This window comes from Periplaneta americana, chromosome 12, assembly GCF_040183065.1.
Source record: "Periplaneta americana isolate PAMFEO1 chromosome 12, P.americana_PAMFEO1_priV1, whole genome shotgun sequence".
Classification (NCBI taxonomy): domain Eukaryota; kingdom Metazoa; phylum Arthropoda; class Insecta; order Blattodea; family Blattidae; genus Periplaneta; species Periplaneta americana.
The window spans coordinates 38,688,994-38,696,493 of NC_091128.1; the positions used below are offsets into that span (position 1 = coordinate 38,688,994).

Consider the following 7,500-nt stretch of genomic DNA (forward strand, 5'->3'; position numbering starts at 1 on the left):
TACTAGGTTTCTGGATGTTTGCTAATATGAAATATATACCAAATTAAAACCTCAATAACAATAACATATTATACAATGCTATATTTTTACCATTTAATAATATTAAATATTTACACAGTACTGTGAAATGTCAAGAATTCATCTACAGAATAGAAAGTGTGAGATATTAAGTAATTTTTTAGTTTTACCTTAAATAATGCAGAATTTTGCTTATGATTCATAATGTCTTCAGGAAGACTATTGAAAATTTTTACTGCCATGTAACATACCAGTACTCCCCTTTCATAGCATTATAAATATGATGATGGCATATGAAAATCATTCTTTCTGCGAGTATTTATACTATATATATGGCTGGATTAGTTGGAAAATTTTCTTTTTTTTTACGTAAGAGGAAATTTATTAAAAACTATATATAAGGTGTTCAGGGCTAAAGTGATTCAAGTCCATGAGACGTAGTTTTGAGATTATAGGACTTAAAAAGTTAACTTGCTCTAGTGGATTATCTAATTTGACTAGCAATAATTTTATTGCTCCAATCTCAAATTCTAGATTTATAAAACATAAACAATTTTGATGTTAATTGATGCAACGCTTTGTTGACTTGATCCACTATGGCTCAGAACATCGTGAACAAATAATCCGAGTCAAAAGTAACTGATGTCACCTACCTGCGAATGCTTGGAATTAAGACTTGATCCATTACTCCTCGGAAAAGATAATCAGAAAATGAATTAAACTCAATTTATGAAAATTTGTGACTTGATTCACTTCAGCTCTGAACGCCTCAACTGATTTGTTAAGGTCAAAATCTCTAATTAAAAAAAATTGTGTATATGATTCTCTAGCCTTTGTTCCAATTATTGCCTATTCTAATTGCTCTTTTAGGTAATAAGAAAAGGCTATATTTTTACTATCTGCTGAATTTCCCCAAAAAATATTCCGTAGGACATAATGGAATGAAAATAGACAAAATATATTGTCTTTAAGATACTGCTGTTGAGAAACTGTTGTAAAGACCTAATTGCGAAGAAATATTTAGAAGTAAAATGTGCTAAAAGTCAAAAGTAGAATAACAATGGCAAAGGAAGCTTTTAATAGAAAAAGGAGCATCTTCTGTGGATCTCTGGAAGTGAAGTGCTTTGTGCGGAGTGTAGCAGAAACATGTATGGGGGCAGAAACATGGACATTATGATGAAGTGAAGAGAAGCGAATAGAAGCATTTGAACTGTTCGTGCCAGGTTTCAGAGCATGTATAATGAATGAAACAGGTTCGTTTTCTCTCAAATGTTCAAAACCATAACCTAAAAACCCTAAAAACTGAAATCGATATGGTCGTCCTGCTACCATTCCTAAATACGTGCACGATAGTTATATGTACTATAGATCTCACAAGCAGGGAATACCGATGGAAGAAATGCGAATCAAACAGTAAGGAATAGCAGGTGACAGAAAGGTCACAAGATAGCCTGAATGATATCCAAGAGTACAGTTGAAAGAGAAATGACATCGATAGAATCAATCAGTTTTGCGTTGTGATAGTTACATTACGACTGTAGTTTGTTCCACTGCATGTGAATACATGTCTTGTATCGCACGGTATTACTATTTCATTCGTAAACATATGTTGCACGTTTAATTAGCTTCAAATATTTCTCTTGCCACGTTCCTCATCTGTTCATCAAGAGACACTACTTCCATTGGCTCGCACCTCTCCCCCCTCGGCGTGCTTACATACACACATCAAAACAGACAGCAATGCCACCACTGCTTTTCGGTAATCGTTTCTTGCGTGAGCTATATTTGAGCATCAATTTAACAGTAATTCAACTTACTGACCGGTGTGACAAAATTATGGCTGGTTCAGGCAGTGTGGGGACCTGATACAGCAGCCAACAATGATAACAAGATGGTTCCACCTTGTAGCTGCTATGGTATGTACATAATGTCCATTGGGCCACTCTGTTGCCTCAAAACTGCAAAAAGCTTCTTACCGCTTAAGTGACATAATGATTTTACTGCTTTAGGCTTTTAACATATTATTTTTAGAGACGTTCAATATAGTAATAATTATAAATTGGAAACTTATCACTGCAATTTCACCTAAATTGCACTGTTAATTATTGTTTTTAAATATTTAAAAAAATTAAGTAAACTCTAAATCATTATATAACCTTACCATTTGTTTTAAGTTCGCATTTATAGACTGGGGGGGGGGGGGGAAAGACAGACGTATATCACGGCCTGGTGGAATATAGTAAACACAGAAAACATTTTAAAGCAACAATGTTGAAGATAGATATTTTTGTTTTGCAAATTTGCCGTCATTGAACAGAAACAAAGATGGAGATTTCATTGAAACTAATTAGAAATTCCTCTTTCAGGTATGTAATAAACGATCTTCGCACAAAATAATGTACGATACACGAGCGGTATGTTTTCTTTCAATTCTCGGAAATTAAAAAAGCTCAACTACGTTTCGCTTTTTCAAACTTTTCTTCGAACATGAAAACTTCAACATACCGCTCTTGTAACGCATATTACTATTACATAACCTTACAAATATTCAGTCTAAATGAAAGTGAATAAAATCAAAGTTTAAGTTAGGTTAATGTGTAGTTCATATTTTAAAATGCAATAACATTTTATTTTAAGGTTATAACATGTCCAGAAGGAAAGAGTCTGAAGAACTTATAGGCCTACATGAAGAAAGAAAAGGTTTTCGTTACAGAGCAGCTTACAATAAGCAATGGTTAATATGTACAGACAATTAAAGGCTGAAGCAGAATAGGAAGATATCTGTCAAACCAAAGCGGCTCTAAGGACAAGAATTTCAAATCTCTTGTAAGTACGCCTACCTGTTTTCATAGATATTATTTGACAGGATTAGTAGGACAGATCTTATTCCATAAGGATGCATCCATGATAGTGAGTTAAAGAATATTTACACATAATTTAACATATGAAGACTTTTCTGTAACCTAATCTAATGCAACTTCATTACAAACTAATGCATGTGGTTGAGTTTACATGCAACTGAATTTTGAAAAATTTTAAGTTTACTTAGAAATACAAGTCCGAAAGAAAGTAAAGTCCCATCACTGACAAACTTTGGTATGTACAAAAATATTCTTGTTAGAAATTAAGTAAAAAAAATACGTATTCAGTAATGCAGAAGAATATATTTATTAGTCCACACCTGTGGAGTAACGGTCAGCGCGTCTGGCTGCGAAACCAGGTGGTCCGGGTTCGAATCCCGGTCGGGGCAAGTTACCTGGTTGAGGTTTTTTCCGGGGTTTTCCCTCAACCCAATACGAGCAAATGCTGGGTAACTTTCGGTGCTGGACCCCGGACTCATTTCATCGACATTATCACCTTCATATCATTCAGATGCTAAATAACCTAGATGTTGATACAGCGTCGTAAAATAACCCAATAAAAAATATATATATTTATTATTGTCCCAAGTACTTCACTGTAAGCTTATTACCATAATCTTTAAGGCTATAGGAATAATTAAAAAGGAGCATATTATATGTTTACTTGTTCCAGATATTGTTACACTACAGGCATGTGTGTATAAGAAGCATTAAATTGCACTCTCACTTTGAGAGGGGAACAGAGGTTAAGGGTGTTAGAGTGTAAGGTTCTTAGGAAAATACTTGGGACTAAGAGGGATGAAGTTACAGGAAAATAGAGAAGTTACATAACGCACAACAGCAAGCATTGTATTCTTCACCTGACATAATTAAATCCGAACGTTTGATGTGGGCAGAGTTTGTAGCACGAATGGGTGAGTCCATAAATGCATATAGAGTTAGTTGGAAGACCTTTGGAGAGGCCGAGACGTAGATGGGAGGATAATATTTTGAGGGCGGTGAAATATGATGCTAGGGACTGGCTTAATATTGCTCAGGATAGGGACGAATGGTGGGCTTATGTGAGGACAGCAATGAACCTCTGGGTTCCTTAAAAGCCATTTTGTAAGTAAATAAAATATATAATCTCCATACTTTTATTACAGCATTCATAGAATGCAGTAGCAATAATTATTACCAAATCTGAAAAGAGGCATGCGCTGTCTATACCAGGGAAAAACAAGAAATATCCACAACCTGTAACCAGCATCAGATGATTTTTCCAAGGAAGTCATTGCAAGATTTGTATGTGATAGACTGAATCGGGATGAAGAAAATTATGGCAGTGACATTTTGTTATTAATTTTTATAAGTCAAAAGACTGTAGACTTTACATTTATAAGTACTTCTTATTTATTGCTACCACTACTATTTTCATTTCTGTTCAGGAAAAAGAGTAACAGCCATGCTGGTGCTAGGCCATGTAAGAGGAAACTACGATACATATTTCATTTGGAGGATCACGTTCGTTATTAAGGACAATTTTGAAGGAAATGTGGTTTAAATTAAAAAAAGAGGGCAATCTCAGAGAAAGTAAAAATATTAATTTTAAGAGAATATGTGAGAAATATGGAGAGTGAGGGTCCAAAGTCTGTTGTTTTTCTGGGTGAAATCTGGATTTTTATGAATGGCAGGCTTACTTACTTACTTACTTACTGGCTTTTAAGGAACCCGGAGGTTCATTGCCGCCTTCACATAAGCCCGCCACCTGTCCCTATCCTGAGCTAGATTAATCCATTCTCTATCATCATATCCCACCTCCCTCAAATCCATTTTAATATTCTCTTCCCATCTACGTCTCGGCCTCCCAACTAACACTCTATATGCATTTCTGGATTCGCCCATATGTGCTACATCCCCTGCCCATCTCAAGCGTCTGGATTTAATGTTCCTAATTATGTCAGGTGAAGAATACAATGCGTGCAGTTCTGTGTTGTGCAACTTTCTTCATTCTCCTGTAATTTCATCCCTCTTAGCCCCAAATATTTTCCTTAGCACCTTATTCTCAAACATCCTTAACCTATGTTCCTCTCCCAAAATGAGAGTCAGGCTTTATTACAATATTTTAAGATAATAAAGGGAATGAATGTTATAAAATTATTAATTCTATGTATATTTCATAGACTCTGCAACACATTCATGGAGCAAACCAGTATCGTTGGTGGTAAGATTCAAGGAGTCATGCATGCATCGACCTGCTGTGAGTGGAAGACTGGTCATTGTGCAAGCTGGAACCTGGTATGTAACTACAATACTATACCTATTATGTGTTCTCTCTATAAATTAAATATCTTGCCTCTCTTATAGATGCAGATTTAACTTTTTGCATCCAATTTGAAGACTGGCCAAGATTACTATGGTGCCATGAATACATTCCAGAAGTGGGTGGAAAGGAGACGAGATCAGTTAATGGTAAATATAATTTCTATAGAATCCGAGTATGAACTGTGATGTTAAGTTGAATTATTTATGTTTAAATGTGAACTTTGTGGACATGGCTGAGACAGAATGGAGTACCACTGCCAGACAATGCAAACAGGAATAAACGACACTTGAAAAGGTAGGCCTAATTCTCTAAATGTAAGTAATCCATAAGTAATTTTTTTTTCTAATGGTGGCTAATTGACTGTTTGTCATTCAGCCATATGAAGCTAGTTGTGTAGACCAATTTATCAACACAATCATTGCCCAAGGTGTGTCATAGAAGGCTGGTCTTCGAATACACCATCCATGCCATGAGGGTTACCATTTTGCACGACATACAGCAGGACAGGTGCATCAAAGGCCACCACTAATTTAAGAAAAGTGAAAATATCTCTGATGATCAGACACTTCGTATCAAAACCCCCAATTTTTTTTAACAAAATATGATATGCCTACAGATAGATTGCTGTACATTCAAATACAAGGATGCTAGACGATCTCATCATTGATAATTTCCAAGTTGTGTTTTTCTGTGGCGTAGGACTTAAAGACAGAGTTTTACTTCCAGGGATTAGCTATCGTGGTGTTCCAAGAAGCCAGTGAAGCTTATTTCGTTGGTCTCTTCGGATACATCAAGCTCTGTGACATCCATGCCATGAGGGTTAACATTTTGCGCAATGACTTGCAGCTGGACAGGCACATCAGAGGCCACCATTAATTCAGAGGAAAGTGAAAGTGTCTGATAATGAGATGTCTTGTATCAGTACCATTATTATTATTATTATTATTTTTTTTTTTTTTTTCACAAAATATGATATAGTTAGATTTCTGTACCTTCAAAAGCAAAGAATTCTGTGAAGGTCGTATTTTGCTTCAAAACTTGCCAGATCCTTGAGATAGATTGCACTGAAAGTTTGGCTTATTATCAACATTTCTGTTTCAAAGCCTGATGTCATATTTTTAGATACCGGTACAATGTTATTTATGCAGTATTAATCTTCACTCTGTGACTCTGTGTACAATGTAATATATTTTTTATTCTAATTTTAATTCCCCCCCCCCCTTTTCTACTGATATTTACACGATTATATCACTTTGTGTTTTTCAGAAAAATAAAATAAGTGTGCTGTTACACAGAAAATAATACAGTTGATTGTTCATTGTGTATTTTTGTTGTTGCCTAACTGTGATTTATGTTAAATTTGTATCATAAAAAAATAAAATAAAGTTATTTGCAACCTGTCCTTTGTCGAAGTATTCCCTTAGTCCTGAGGCAAAAGTCGAAATATTAAAATTGTGTAATTTTGATTCATTACATCACCTTGTCAGCATTCCATAATGTTATAAAACAATGTAATATATATATATATATATATATATATATATATATATATATATATATATATAATTACATCATGCTTCTCCATTAATCCTGAAATAATAAAAATACTTAGGTTGTTCTTTCATTTGGTTGAAACGAATCCTTACGATACAAAATTAAAGTTTAATTCTTTTTGTATAGAGATTGGAAGTGAAAAGGGTGCTGCTCCTGCTGGAGAAGGAGATCCTCCCCTGGATTCCACGATGTTCCCACTGGAGATTTCAGAATTTTTAAAAGTAGAAAAATAAAATTTATATAGAGTATTATATTTCAATTTGATATGACTTTACAGTAACTGAAACTAATTATTGTGTTATGTAGATTCTCAGATAGCTGTTTCCTTAAAGGCCACCCGGTCTTGACTGGTGGACATTTAAACCATCTCAATTTTCAGTCTTGTTTATTACAGTTAAGAAGTCAGGTGTGCTGTGTTTTTATTAGCGTTATTTCCAGTCTTAGTTTTGTTTAGCAAACATAATAATTTTGTTTACTGAAATAGTTCTAGCATATAAAGTAAATGTAAATGTTTCGGTGTATGATGGCAAAATAAGAGACATTCTTTACTTTTCTTAAAATGAAAAGATGTATTGAGAAGTGAATGGAAAGAGGACCCATTGCATTTAATGAAGTTAATTCTCAATTGACTTTAAGTGAAAGCGAAATCTGTGAACTGGTAATTCCATCTGTGTTACCTTCATCTAGTGCTGTTGGGTAAGTCAATGAATAAAACGGTTGGAGTGAAATCAAAGTATAAAAAATTATGGGAAAAATAAATAT

The 7,500-nt window shown here is 34.4% G+C and overlaps 1 long non-coding RNA gene across 2 annotated transcripts; it reads left to right on the plus strand.

The window, feature by feature from the left end:
• Positions 1-2,395: 2,395 nt before the first annotated feature.
• Positions 2,396-6,116, plus strand: LOC138710028 (uncharacterized). Of its 2 annotated transcripts, XR_011335024.1 has the most exons (4): positions 2,396-2,844; positions 5,042-5,156; positions 5,226-5,330; positions 5,911-6,116. It is a non-coding gene; the product is annotated as an uncharacterized lncRNA (long non-coding RNA). The 2 variants fall into 2 exon arrangements; XR_011335023.1 differs by lacking the exon at positions 5,911-6,116 and having other exon boundaries at positions 5,226-5,736.
• Positions 6,117-7,500: the final 1,384 nt, after the last annotated feature.